Here is a 15,616-nt window from a genome sequence, read left to right as displayed (position 1 = left end):
GCACTCACAGCGATCACCATGCACTCACACCATTCACCCGCTCACCCTGCACTCACAGTAATCACCATGCACTCACACTGATCACCATGCACTCACACATTATCACTCTCACCCTGCACTCAAAGCGATCACAATGCACTAACACTGATCACCATGCACTCACACCATTCACCTGGTCACCCATTTATATTTGCTGTTCGAAGTATGCACAGATAAGTGCTGAAAATACAGCTTTAGGTGACTGCTTATTTTTGTTCCGACTGGGCCATCAAAATAATCTGCTGGTAACCCTAACCATAGGACTGTAAGTTTGTTGTAGGATCAGCACATTATTTATTTCCTCCACCCTCGATCCCCGATTAATGCAGCAATAGTTTAACTTAGATCTTAAACCCTACGCCGCCGTCAATAACATGCTGAGCTATTTCAAGTGTCTGGAAATGCACCCTGCATTCAGACAACTCGCTCCTCATTCTCTCCCTTCACTTTCACGCTCACCCTGCACTCACACTGATCACCATGCACTCACACCAATCACCCTGCACTCACAGTAATCACCATGCACTCACACTGATCACCATGCACTCACACTGATCACCATGCACTCACACTGATCACCATGCACTCACACTGATCACCATGCACTCACACTGATCACCATGCACTCACACCGATCACCTGCTCACCCTGCACTCACACTGATCACCATGCACTCACACCACTCACCCTGCACTCACAGTAGTCACAATGCACTCACACTGATCACCATGTACTCACACCACTCACCCTGCACTCACACCAATCACCATGCACTCACAGCGATCACCACGCACTCACAGCGATCACCACGCACTCACAGCGATCACCACGCACTCACAGCGATCACCATGCACTCACAGCGATCACCATGCACTCACAGCGATCACCATGCACTCACAGCGATCACCATGCACTCACAGCGATCACCATGCACTCACACCATTCACCCGCTCACCCTGCACTCACAGTAATCACCATGCACTCACACTGATCACCATGCACTCACACTGATCACCATGCACTCACACATTATCACTCTCACCCTGCACTCAAAGCGATCACAATGCACTAACACTGATCACCATGCACTCACACCATTCACCTGGTCACCCTGCACTCACAGCGATTACAATGCACTCACACTGATCACCATGCACTCACACCACTCACCCTGCACTCACAGTAGTCACAATGCACTCACACTGATCACCATGTACTCACACCACTCACCCTGCACTCACACCAATCACAATGCACTCACACCAATCACCATGCACTCACAGCGATCACCACGCACTCACAGCGATCACCATGCACTCACACCATTCACCCGCTCACCCTGCACTCACAGTAATCACCATGCACTCACAGTGATTACTCTGCACTCACAATGCACTTGCGCTGTTCACCCTATACCTCACTCTGCAGTCACACAGGCACACTACTCATCCTGCACTCATGTGACACTTCACTCCCCTTTCACCCACACAGTGTGCAGAGGGTTAATGTGCCTGCTACAAAGAACGTGTACCATGCAGATCACAGAACTGAGTGCGAGTAAACTATGAGTAGAGCTATAAAAATATGAAATGTTTGTCAGAAAGGTGCTATAGAGAGATGAGGTGCATTGTTCTTTAGTGGCAGTGAAGCAATTCATGGAGAAGGAGGAAACTGGGGTGGGGCACCAAAAAAGACTGTTGCACCGTGTGAGACCAGTGTTAGGACCAGCCCTGGCTGGGAGTGTTAGTCCCCTCCAAATTTCTGGTCTAGTGACTTCCCTGCTTCTGGCTATTATTATTATTATTTACATTTGTAGTGCGCTACTGTTACCAAAAGATGTCCTGGAGCTAATAACCATCTGCTGCCTGTAGGCAAATGAGAAACACACAGAAGGAGAACCAGCCAAATGGGGTAACCCACAGAGCATAGAGAAAGGTTTTTAGATCTTGCTAAAGGACAATAGATTCTTGGTGGAGCAAAGCAAAGGAGGGTGCAAGTTCCATAACTGCGCAGCCTGCACCAAAACAGAGAGACAGACAACTCATGCCTTCTTGAATATGGAACAATAAGCAGAGTGGCACAGGCCGAGAGGAGCATACGGGTCCGACCCGTATGCTTGGTGAGGAGAGATGAGAGAGGACAGCAAGGGAGTGAGAGAATTCGATTGAAGAGGTCAGGGATGAGGAGAAATGTGAATTGCCAAATAGAAGTGTGGACACGCAAGAATTGAGTGTGAGCCAAAGGTGAGGGCTTCTGTTGCAACAAAGGGGAGATGTGAAAGTTGAATGGGGGGACTGGAGAGGTCTAAGATACAAATAAACAAATATTTTAATGGAGAGACGAGGTGAATGAGAAGTGCTGAGGGGCACAGGAGGTGACAGGAACAGAGAGGCCATGAAATAAATGCGAGAGACTGTTAGAGATGAGGACAGTGAAAAGACAGAATGGCAAGAGGTGATTAAAGGTGAAGTGAGAGGTTGAATGGGGAGAGTTCAGAAGTTGTAAAAAGGGGTGAAAGAAAATGGCCTGCATAGTGAGAGAGGATCCAGGGTTAGGAGAGGAGAGAGGGATGGAAGGGAGGGGTAGAGAGGAAAGCTACATGGGTAAACTGCTTAACTCTGCACAAAACCGCCGGGTTTTTAAGGGACCCCTGCTTCTCCTGGCCAGGGCCAGGTGAGCTTCTAATGTGGCAGCACGTATTCCTGCAGAGTGGAAAGCCCTTCTCAAAGGTTGACTTGAAATCTTTACGATGTTAATTGCTGTATTTTGGTTATAAACTGGTACTGATGGGGTGAAATCTTTCCTCAGTGTTACTGTGTGTAAAGAATTTCAACATAATGAAGCAATGCTATCCCAAAATACGTGGCATAACATCACTTACATTTTCTTCCCACACAATTTAGTCAAGCCTGTCGCATAATTTGGTCCTCACTGCCTCATAATTCTAGTAGCCCTGCCTACAGGTTTAAAATTTTTTGTCAGGAGGGGGTCCTTAATCCTCAAAATGTTGACAGGGGGGTCTCGGCATCCAAAAGTTTGAAGACCTCTGCCGTAGTGAGTATCAGAAAGCTTTACATGACGAGAGGTAGGGTATCTGTTGGACTGGTAAAACAGACATGAGTGAATGACAAACACAGCAATGAAAATAAATAGAGTAAAAAGCTCGATCTCAATAATAGTTAGCAATAAGATGGTCAAGCATCATAAAGAGTAGTTAGTATGGTTACATTTTAGTAAGCATGAATATATTGTCTTAGGGTAAAAACCTAGTCAGCAGAAAAGATTATGCTTCTTTTTTGAAGGAGGTGGTAGAAGAGATTAGACAAACGTCCGGCGGTAGAGAATTCCATATCTTAGGTGCGAAAAAGGAAAACACGCTGGCGCCAATTTTCTTTTTATGGTTTCATTTGGGTTTCAGAAGCAGGGTGTGCGCGCTTCACAATAGTCTGCAGTCCCCTCATGGTTTAGCTTTTGGGCCTGATATCGGGAGGTATTGATGTGTGACACTTTAGGAGTCATGCATGCAATTATTTGTTGAGATCTTGCTTCGTACAGTCGCCAGTTCAGGGATTTTAGGGCTGGGGAGATGTGTGTATTTCTTTGTGTTCCGGAGACAAGTCTGGCTGCCGTGTTGAGGGAGACTCTTGGAGAGTCCAATTTGTATCGAGGTAAGCCACATAGAGTGGCACTACCATAATCCAGTCTGGGCAAAACAAGAGCTTAGAAAGTATGATGTGAGGAGAGCAAGTGAGGGCTGCAAGAGGTTTCAACCAAAGATCGATCTTGGGGATGTTATTCGGCGGTGAGATGAGAAAGAATTCCGTTTTGGCAATAGTGAGTTGGTTTTCTGTGAGCCAGAGATGTGTATTTTGCAAGGTGGAATTGAGGAATGTAATGTCCTCTGGGAAGCTGATTTTGAGATTCAGCTGAGTGTCATCAGTGTAGATATTATAGGTGATGGTAGCAGATTTTAAAGTAGTTTGCCAGTAGTTCCAGGAAAAGATTGAAGAGAATGGGTGAGAGAGCAGATCCCTGGGGAAAGCCAAGAGTGATCGCATGGGGCTTAGACAGAGATAAATTCATTCTGACTACCTGAGATCTGTTTTAGAGGAATGGGGAAAACCATTACAATACGACCCCTAATAAGCCCATCCTTTGTTCCAATAGTCTATCGTGATTAACTGTGTCAAAGGCGGCTATAAAGTCGAGCAGTATCATGAGGGATGTTTCATTTAGATCCAGTGTTAATATGTCTTCCACAAAATGAGTAAGTGCAGATTCAGTGCTGTGACCTTTACGGAAAACTGAATGGTGTTTGTCAAGGAGTTAAAAGTTGTCTATGTGGTTGCAGAGTTGAATCTAGACACATTTTTCTAAGAGCTTTGCAAGAGTAGGGATGTTGGAGATTGGCTGAAAGTTATTAGGATCAGAGCAGTCTGCGTTGTTTTTTTAAAGTGGGGGTGTCCTGCTTTTAGGCAATCAGGTATAGTGCCTTGATGTAGCGAGGCATTTACGATCTTAGACCATAGGGGAGAATGAAGGCTGTGATCTCTTTTGAACATAGATGGAGGTAGAGGGTCAGTGAAGTGACTAGATGGGTTATATGATGAAAGGATTTTGTAAATGTCACTTTCGTTGATTGAGGAGAATTTGTGGCAAGGGGCCTTGTTTTTGGAAGGGTACCTGGATGGATCACTACCATCAGTATACTAGGTGGTGAGTGAAAAACTGAGTGATTAAGCCGGTAGTAGTTCATTCACTAGTTGTAGCTCATTCTCTATCTTTGTGGTTTTTTCCATGAAAAAGGCAGCCAGTTCTTCACAGTTTGGGAGGGTGCTGGTTCTGGTGTGACTGTTGCTTGACTATTTCTGGCTTGGTCAAGCTGTGCACTAAGAAATTAGCTTTCACTTGCCTTATTCTTCTGTTGTATGTGTTCCTCGTTGATCTTAAGCATTTTAGAAGTTCTAAGGATGGAGAGGATCTCCAGGCTCTTTCTGCAAATCTTAGATTACGTCTTTCGGTGTTCAAGTTGTAGGTGAAATAGTCAAAGAAATCCTCAGCACACCATCATAGGTGTATCAACAATTTGTTAAGTGCACGATGTAAGCACAAATTATACACAAGTTATTTCAATTGTTTTTTTTTTTTATTCTTTTGGTCTTGCTTCAGACAGCCAACACTTATTTCATTGCTTACAAAGGAAAATCGTCCCGCGACTTTCTCAAAGCTATGTCCTTTTTGGTAAAGACCTTTCTTTTGTGGTGATCTATCCAACCCACAAAGGGATTCAGTATCTTGAGCGATGTCAATAAGGCAGTCCATGCATCTGAGGGATCCTATTTTGTCCCCAAATTTTGAGCTTGGAAGTCAGATGGTCTCGTCCCAAACGTCGCTCTCAGTGTAACTCGAGGACGATTTCCCTTAACAGCAGGGGCTGCAGATTGTGCAGTTGCATATTCTTGCCCCTGCTGGAGTCAAGGAACAGTTGTGGTTGGACCCCTGTGGCCCCCTGGACTGTGGGCGGAGAGGTGGGGCCTTGATTGCTGCCTAGCAAGGCCAAGGAGGAAATCTAATGGGGTGCTAGAGACCGAACTTCTCTTTGAGGGTGCTATGCGGCACATGGGATGCTGCACAATATCACAGGCAATTTACAACACATTTGACACAAAGGGTTTGCTGCTGAGCTACACATGGCCTGGTCCTACTGCTGCAGGCCATTTAGGTCAGTCGGGGGGTAGGGGGTTGTCAGACAGAGCTGCCTCCTCTTCTTGTTACTTTCTCCTCCCCCACCACACTCCAGAGAGGATAATATAGTGACTACAGTGCCCAGATTGACGAAGACGCAGAAGCCTTTGGTGGCTGATGAACTGAGGTGGTTGACGCAACCCGGTTCTAGCGCACGGGGGCACCTGGTGTGCACACGATGGACAAGGACAATATGGGCTGCTTTGTTAGGGCCAACACAATCACACAGTATACTACCCCTTGACACCCCCGCAAAGAATAACAAGACAAACCGGCACTGGTAATGAGGGGGAAGATGGCGCAACTTGCAAACCATCATGGCGGCTATCCAGGAAGCTCCTGGAAAGTCAAATTGAGACTGTGTCTATTGATGTGAACATATTGAGAGCCGATTTACCTAAAGTAGCAGGTAAAGTATCCACGGCGGAGGAGATATAGTGGACTTAAAAGGAGAGGTGGCACCATTCAAGCAGCACGTGGCCCAGACGTCCAGTCACAAGGGCCCTTGAGTGCCAGGCCAAAGTTGCGGAGAGGCGCGCAAGGCACAGGAACATAAGAGTCCTAGGGTTCCCTGAACAAATTGAGGAGGACAGGAAAAATCAATTCCTGGAGCGATGGATACACACCCAGTTGCGTCCGTGGGGCTTATCCAAACTCTTTGCAGCGGACAGGGAACACAGAGCCTTGGTGCCTTCACCCCCCCCCCTCCCCCAGTATCCCCCCCAGGCAATAATCACCAAAATATTGATCTAATCAGATAGTGACTGTATCCTCTGGGCTGCAAGAGAGACTTAGAATCTCTGCTATGAAAACAGTAAAATAGTCACATTACCGGAGTATACCAAGTAGGTCCAGAAGCAGCGGAAAACCTTTCTGGCAGTAAAACGGAAGCTCCGTGATATGCAACTGCAGTACATGCTGCTATATCCAGCCAAACTGAAGGTAATTGCACAAGGCAGGGCCTATTTCTTTGAGATGCGCGCCGCGCCCCCCCCCCCCCCCCCCGAAGAACAGTGTAACAAAGGACGGGGTGGGGCACTTGGTCTGATGGAAGAATCCGAAAAAAAAGGCACCCGGGACAGTCCGCGGACGGGGATCAACCAGATGAACGGCACCATGAATCTGAAAACCATCAAGCTGGGTGGCTCCTCCTCACCGAACACTGAATCTGGGCATGACACAGAGGATACCCCGGAAACAATGAACCCGGCGACGTACATAGTCCTTGAAACCATCCTGGAAGCAGCTCCGGCGACAGAAGCTACATGAAAAAGGGGACATTCACACGGGCGCTGTTGGCTGCTCTGACATTTATAATAATTAAAGAATGAAGTGCATGTGGGCCACTCATTTACTACTGGGGTGGTGGGGGGAGGGGCAGAATGAGTGTGAACAGCCTGGTTGGGGGGGAGGGAGGGGGGGACGGAGGTGCCTGGAGTGGCAAGAGGGGAAACGACAATCCAAATGTAACACTGAGAGTACTGCAACCTTATTGGGGACCCCCGCTGGACTACACTTCCCTTGATGGGCATTTTGTAGGTATAGTGATGGGCGGGCTAGGTCGTGAGGCTGGTTAATTTGGGAAGTTCAGTGGCCCCTGTTGGGCTGCGAGGGAAGCAGCGCACATCCTGGAACAAGCATGGGGAGGGCATTGACGATAGCGCTGTTGCACGTTACTGGTCCTTGGGGGGTGGAGGGAGCATGGCACAGTTTGGTTTGTTTTTTAGTAGTTGTTATATGCAGCACATGTGGAATGTGGATGGAGTGCACAGCTGGTGACTGGAACACCACCAAGATAGATATCGCTATGACAATGGAGGTTAAGTTCCTTAGTTAAGATGTAAGTGGATTGGGTACAAAAGGTAACAGAGTACTCACGTTTCTTAAGCGACACCACGTCTGAGTGTCCTGCTTGCAAGAAACCCACCTGGATGACGTGGGAGCCAATAGGTTGACAAAAAAAAAAAAAAAAAAAATGAAGTGGCCAGATATTTCACTCATCCTATTTTACTAATGCCAGGGGTGTATTGATATGGGTGGCTTTTGGGACGCCGTTTATCTGCAGTACATGAAAGCCGACGTGAATAGCCGATATGTCCTACTCAGGGTGATACTTGACAGACGGGATATCACTATCCTAAATATCTAGGCAGCTGCAACGAGTCCTCAGGGCAGAGGAGATGGCATTAGCGGGAGCACGTGCTGCAGATCTGAACAAACCAGCTGCTGCTGCTGCTGCTGCACTGGAGTGGGTCGTACGTACACGCATCAGTGACATATGGGAAGGTTGCAGCTGCGCGGCGTGTGTGCGGGCAGGGACTCGGGAGAACACGCGATAGCCCTGCTGCGGTGGTCAGACCGCCCCAAGTAACAGATGCGCCGACGTCCCATGCCGCATTGGGAGCTCGCACACGCCTGAGAATCCTTTGAGCGCTGAAGGGTGAGTGCAGTCAGTTTTTAATCAGTGAATCCCCCCTGACTGAGGTTCCACACAGGGGAGGAGACAGCCGTGCCCGGGAATGGGCTGCGAGATTTAAGCACTCTCAAAGACCGTGCTCTAGCAGCGATAACAACTGAGATGCGCACAGAGGGAGGTTCTGCACCGGGCTACAGAGGAATCCCCACTTGACTCTACATCGAGCTACAGAGAAATTCCCACCTGGCTCCCCACCTGCATCTGAAGCTGTACATTACGGAGGTCCACCATCACTGCTCGGGAGGGTGGAATTGTCTGAGTGTGTTGTCTGGGGACCATCATGCACCTCCTGACGCAGGCATACCACTGCTCTGAATTCTTGGTGTGCCTCCACTCATTGAACATGGATAGCGCCAAGTTTGATCTAGGGCGGCCGAGCACCACAGAGCCTGGCCCACTACACACGGGCTGACTGGGGGCCTATTGTTCTTCACAGCTGCAGAGGAGAAGTTGCAGGAGCGGTGGTGCGGAGTTCGTTGCGTCTGGTACTACCCACGCCACTCACACGGTGATAGTACCTTGGTCCCACGAGACGCGACACACCAACACGGCCTCCGACAGGTGCACAATGGGGAAACCGGATAAATCTCAGCCAAAAATACATTTTGATCAAGCCAAAAAAACAACAGATTCAGGCACAGCAGAACAATCCTCCACTCAGGCGCCTATGGGGGACGCGTACCCTGCTGTGTCAGTGGCTTTTTAGTCAATGTTCACGAAGATCCAAGCCACGCTGACTAATATAGATGGGAAGATCGATACCATGACCTATAGAGTGGATCGTATGTCGAAACGGCTCGCGGAGAGGATAGATATGGCGGAAAGACGGATATCGGATTCAGAAGACGCACAACGCCAAATGGAAACAAAACAAGAAAAGGCCGAGAAAGCACTGGCTGCTATCATGGCGAAATCAGAAGATTTAGAGGTGAGATCCCGCCATAACAACTTACGCGTCATGGGTGAAGCGGAAACAACAAACACTGGAAACATGGAGCGCTACTTTGAAAATTTACTAGTGACCCTTTTTGGCAAAGACACGTTCTCGGATGTCTTCATCATTGAAAGAGCACACAGATCACTTGCCCCGCCGTCTCTGCCGGGGGCCAGACCGCGTCCGATCATTGCAAAACTTTTGAACTATAGAGATCGGGATGCAGCGCTTCGAAAAGCCAGGGAGCTGGAAACCTTAACACATGATGGATGAACATTTCCATATACCCGGATTTCATGCAAAAAGTCCAAGAGGCGCAGAAAATGTTTTTAGCAGTCAAGAAATCACAGAGGGCCCAGAATATTCAATACGCGATGCTCTACCCAGCACGGCTTCGGATCACTGATGGGGAAAAAAAAACAAGATCTAAAATGACCCTAAGGACATCCTTACATTTTTGCAGCTGAAGGGCGCTCCAGTACAGCGTAGAAAATCAACGAGGGGCACGTAGTAGGAGCAAGGACACACTTCAGATGTTGAATGATTGACAAACCCCCCTCGACCCTTGGACAGTACTGGGACATTGCAGCTTGTCTTCAGCCGATGACGAGCTGCATGGACACTGATAAGTAAACGTCACGAACACACGTCATGACGTATGGTTCCTGAAATGTAACCTGGCTTTTTAATCAATAACTGCGTTTCTTTCCGTACCTACTGCTTGTTGCTATTTCTCAGCCCGGGAAACCCTTTCGGGTAGCTGTCGCGCTTTATAAGCCCAATAAATAAATAAATGTACATGCGCATGATGTAGAGCTTTTCTTGGTGCTGTGGTCTGCATTTTTGATAAGTGGTTTCTTCATAGAGGTCAGAGGGCTGCGAGGTTGAACTTAGATGATTAAGCGACCCCCCATGTGACTATGTCACAGGGGTTTCCGGCGGGTGGCTCACGCCTCCATGGGTGCACCACATTATCTTTTGGTTTCTAATGGGGTTTGTTTGAAGAGTAGGAAGGGGGGGTTCTAGAGTTTGTTTGTGGGATGGCTTTAGCAATTTGGGGCTGCTGAAGTGGGTGGGGGAGGCGAATGGCAAGGTTCAAAAGCTGGGTTTATTAATGTGATTGAATTACCAGAGACGCTTGAACTCACATTGATCGCATTCTTTGACCTTGGCAGCAGGACACCGACACAATTTCACTTAACGCCTTGTGATGACTATGGGTGAGAAATATAATTGTGACATGGCATGTCAGAGGGCTTAATACTCCCCAAAAAATCAGACATTTGTTCGTCTACTTAGACCACCACAGCGTACAGATCGCCCTCCTGCAGAAGATGCATCGGAGTATGTCCACTGAGGACGCCTACCCCGATGTACCCAACCTAAGTCTAGTACTAGGGAAGAAGTAAGTATTGTGTAGCATGGGTTTTAGTATCTTTTGCCAAGAATCTATCCAAGATTTCTCTTAGGGTCTAATCAGCTCCGTACCTTGGTTTTAGAAGGACGGAGGTCTGGTATCTCTCTGTCTCGGGACTCGATTTCCCAACACCCCGCAAGGGGAGCTTGGAAACACTGGAGCTGGATTTCTCTGCAAGAGAAAAGACAGCGTCTCTCTCAGTGCGTCAGCTGGAGGGTCGGCTTCCTTCAGCACTTGCTGTAGCAAGCTGTGTCGGGCAAGTAGATAGTCGAACTGCTCCGCACCACCGTGTGTTTGCCTCGGCAAGTGTGGGTATATTTATACCTTGAAAGTGCCGAGTTTGACGTAAGGTTGGACATAATAACGTCATCAAAGAATGGCAGTTCTTTGAAAACTCCATGAGTTCTTAGATAGATCAATATTCAAGCAAGGGGAAGTTCCTGACTGCTGAAGGCGAGTCTTTCCAAGAAATCGTTGTGGCTTTTAGGAACTAGTGGAAGTATCCATGTCTGTATTTGGATTGTATGGGCTATGTTTAAATATGGTTATGATTTCTATGGCGATATTAGGGCAAGGTGATTTATACCTTTATAAGGGCATAATCGGGAAAATTACACTAGGGTCCTAAAATCCTATTTAACAGTACAGCTAAGGAGGGTATGCATTCTACACCTGCACACAATAGCTGGTCCTGATTGGACTACTGGCTACTCAGTGAGAGGGCCAATGACTGGGTTACGGATGTCACGATCCACCCACGCACATTGTCGGATCATAATCCGGTGCTGCTCGCCTTTAAACATGCAACTAATGTACATTGCCCATACATATGGCGCTTCCGTGCGCATGCTCTTTTGGATAAGCTGTATAATAATAATGTCAGGGAAGCCATCAAACAATGTTTTGCTGTAGACACGGGTACGGTGGACAGTGCATCCACACTGTGGGAAGCTTTCAAAGTGACTATTAGAGGGGTTTGAATCAGCACCACAGCGGATATTCTTAAAGATGTTCGAGGCCAACTAACACAGGCCGAGCACTAACTAACAGGTTGAGAACGGTAATACACAGACAATCCCTGTCCTGAAATCCTAGCCCGTATACATGAACAAAAAAGGAAATACGACTCACTGGCAGAATCGGAGATCCGCTACATTGCACGCAGACATGTGGCGCGAGCCTATGGGGAGGGAGGGCGCCCAGGCAGAAATTTGGTCACTATAATAAGAATTTGTGAGGACTATCACCACATAACTAAGCTCACAGACAAGCAGGGCACGGAGCATTACGGCCCGAGGCGATAGTGGAACAATTCCGCAGATTTTACTCTGATTTACACACAGCACGGGGGAGTGCGACGGACGCGGACGCCTATCTATCCGGCATTGCCTGTGCGTGGCTGTCGGGTGGCCACCGTCAATCTTTGCCAACCCATAGATGAAGCGGATATAAAGGCGGTGGTATGCACGTTCCCAACCAAAAGGCGCCGGGGCCAGACGGGCTTACAACTGGAATCTATCAAGAACACATTGATCTGCTTGCGCCTTATCTGCTTGAAATGTATGCAGAGGCACATGAAACTGGTGTACTTCCACCGTCCCTCCGCGAGGTCCTGATAATTACGCTGTTAAAAAAAAAAAAAGGCCCCGGACAGGTGCGAATCATATAGGCCGTTGGCTCTGATAAACTTGGACGCTAATATACTGGAGAAAATATTAGCTACCAAGCTTCAGCCCCTCATGCCCGGACCAATCGGGATTTATCCGGGAGCGCTCCAAGTCTAATAATTTGAGAACTATCTTTGCCAAGTTCCATGTAATGAACCCTGAACTGCCAGCCGCCGAGGTCCTCCTGACGCGGCAAAAACATTTGACTCCATTGAGTGGAGTGACATGTTCCATGTACGGCGCCGCATGGGATTCCTGCCACTGTTCCTGGGTTGGATAGTACTTTTGTACAACAGCCCTGTGGCACTGGTGCAAGTGGGGGGGGGGACTGGCAGCACACCCATTTCAAATATATAAACCATATTTACAAGCTGACCGGTGCCATCACACCTAAGGGTAACTTGTGCATCATACATTGCAAATACATTCACCAAGTCTACCACACGCCTGTTAAACTACAGAGATGAGGCCTTAGAGAAACTAGTAACTGTAAAAGATGCGGACAGCCGGAAGCTGACTTCTTACATTTGGCGTGTGGATGCAGAAGAGTGCTGTTGTTCTGTTGTTCTGGGAAGGGGTATTGGAAATGACTGGGATTGTATTGCAGTGTGTTCCGTCAGTATGTTTGCTATGCCATGTACCTCACTTAAAGGGTGCGATTGGAAAATGTATGTGCGCTGTGCTGTTATTGGCCAAGCACCAAGTCGCGCTGCACTAGGAAAGTGCGTTGGCTCCTATGACTAAGCGTTGGGTGAAGGATATGGTTTATTGTAATGAAAATCTTGTATTATATGTAGAGGAGCTACCGGCTGCGTCAAGACCCATGCATATATGGGAACCTCCACGTCAATCCCTGCTAAACCTGGCTTCCACTGACACACAGTTTGATTAGGGTCACTACTAATATAATCAAATGATGTGCTGCCGCAGGTTATGCTTAATTGGTCACTGCAAATGCTGATAAGTAAGATACTGGTTTTGTTTAAACACTGTTGGGGTAAAACTCAGTCACAAATGTTTGTATGGTTGTTCATATTGCACTGCCTAACGTGGCATTGTTTCAAATGCCAATACATTTATTTTTATATGAGATACTCAGACACTGTATAAAAAAAGGTTGCAATATGAACAGAAAAGACAAATTGATATCACAACAATATTGTTGTGTCTTTTAGCAATAAAACCACATTTTAAAAAGCTCCAACCGTCCCACTAAATTTTCACTTTTAGGGGGAAAAAAAAGTGAACTCCCACTTGGCATGAGAGTCGAGGATCAAAAGGGAGAAGGAATACAAAAGGGGAAAGTAGAGGGATCCGGGCGGAGTTACAGTCTTGGACGTGTAAAAGGCGCATATATTTGGTCAGTTTTGTGAGACCTTAAACACGACAGAGGAAGGGAGGGAGGGACAGAGCCAAGCTGGATCCCTGGAGGAGGTCACAGAGAGTCACTGGGAGCCCCCCGACAGAGGAGGGGTTCAGGGAGCACCGGGGACCCTGAAGCTTCAGACAGGCCGGGCCCAGAGGGGCGACTGCGCAGCTCTGACTGAACATTGAGCTCTGAGCTCACTGCAAGATTAGTGTCCATTTTAAACATACGGCGGTCTCTGCGGGGGGGGGGGGGGGGGGGGGAGGGTGTCACTGACCCAGGACTCTCTCAACCCTGGGTGGAGGGCTGGATTGGAAGAGTCTGGCTCGGCCGCCATGAACGCCCCCCCCCCCCCCCCCCCCAAAGGTTGATGGAGTCTGCCACCCCACGTACGGCGTCAGTCGCGTGCCTGGGGTCGGTTGGTGACGTCGGCCTCGTGCACCTCTCCTCTCTGGGGTCAGTTGGTGACGTCGGCCTCGTGCACCTCTCCTCTCTGGGTTCAGCTGGTGACGTCGGCCTCGTGCACCTCTCCTCTCTGGGGTCAGTTGGTGACGTCGGCCTCGTGCACCCCTCGTCTCTGGGGTCAGCTGGCGGCGTCGGCCTCGTGCACCCCTCGTCTCTGGGGTCAGCGGTTCACCGCTGGCCTTCGGTGCTCCGGTTCTTCTCTTCCGCGTTCTCGTGACGTGCGGGTTGTTCTGCTGTTTTATAGGTCCCTGGGTCGTGACGCGATGTCCAGGCAGGCAGCTGTGAGGGTCAGCGCGCGGGTCACGCGCTCACTGCTTCCTTCCCATGGCCGGGCTGCCCCCCCCCGCCCCTCCCTCTCGCTGCGCCCCTCCCCCCCGCACTGAAGGGTCTTCTGCCCCCCTCCCTCCCTGAGAGACACATCGACCGCCCAGGGTCACAGGAGGCTGCGGCGCCGAGATTCAAACTCCAGAGCGGCCGCTCCGAGCCTGCCCCCCCGGCCTGCAGTGGGGGGAGACACTCCTGTCTGCCGAGGATCACCGCCTGACACGCTGAGCTCCGGTCAGCCCCCCCCCCCCCCTTGGTCTCTGCGGCCCCCACTGACTGCATCCCAGAAGCCACCCCTCTCCCCCCTCACGGGCGTTGCCCCCACCCCCTGCCGCTCCCTGCACTGCCTCCATGTCAGGCGCGGGCTCTGCGGACCCTCATCCGCCGCTGTCTGCGCTGCTCTCGGTCCTCTCCAGTCTCTGCGCCGGGGTCCGTTTGAGGACTCTGGATGCACATTGAACACCCCCCCCCCCCCCGCAGCAGTGACATGTTTTAAAGCGGGCTGCATGTAGGGGCTGAGATGCCGCCTTCGTGGTGGCATGTTGTGTCCTGGCAGTCATGCAGTTAGATGCGAGTGCGGGCTCCTGTGGTGGCCTCTTTCCTGCCCTTTTCGTCTGCTTGGCCGTGGCGCAACCACTGACTATGGTCATCACTTACTGCAGGGTTTGTCAAGGGGGTGACATTTACACATTGGTTATTTCATGCGATTTTATAGGGCGCAAAGTACTTTACCCGAAGGTGTCAGTGCGCTTTTCAGAAAGGACTAGGTATGTTACATAGACTTCAACATCTAAGCGACAAGCTCAAAAGCTCTAATAAACTTATGAATGATAGTCAGCACAATATTTTAACACATATACCCGTGGTTGGTTACATATTTACAACTTGCAAATAATTCAAGCATAAGATACTAGCATGCCATGTGTATGTATCCTCTCTGGAAGAGCATTGAGGGGAGTTTTAACCGTTACTAAGTTTAACTAGTAGAGTTGTTTATATCCACCAGTTCTTGAATACCCTCCACCTGCTGAGCAAGAATATACCCAGGGTGGATTACATTTTTGACCCATAGGCAAAGCTACAAAATTTGGCCAGCAGCAACATTCGTGCCGCCTTGGGGTTCTAATCCTGATACCTTTATAAACTCTAGGCAGATTGTAGCACAGTTGGTATTCGCCTTACT

At 49.0% G+C, this 15,616-nt stretch overlaps 1 protein-coding gene across 1 annotated transcript in view; it reads right to left on the bottom strand.

Annotated features, from left to right (window-relative positions):
• Window positions 1-14,306, bottom strand: part of LOC144805479 (uncharacterized) — a 102,595-nt gene extending 88,289 nt beyond the window's left edge. The window contains 1 exon segment of the mRNA XM_078672027.1: window positions 14,034-14,306. The gene's annotated coding sequence lies outside the window, so the exon portion shown is untranslated.
• Between the last annotated feature and the right edge of the window lie 1,310 nt (window positions 14,307-15,616).

This window comes from Lissotriton helveticus, chromosome 1_2 (assembly GCF_964261635.1).
Source record: "Lissotriton helveticus chromosome 1_2, aLisHel1.1, whole genome shotgun sequence".
NCBI classification, from domain to species: Eukaryota; Metazoa; Chordata; class Amphibia; order Caudata; family Salamandridae; genus Lissotriton; species Lissotriton helveticus.
The sequence above is the reverse complement of the archived record's forward strand: the minus strand, read 5'-3'. Positions and strand labels throughout refer to the sequence as shown.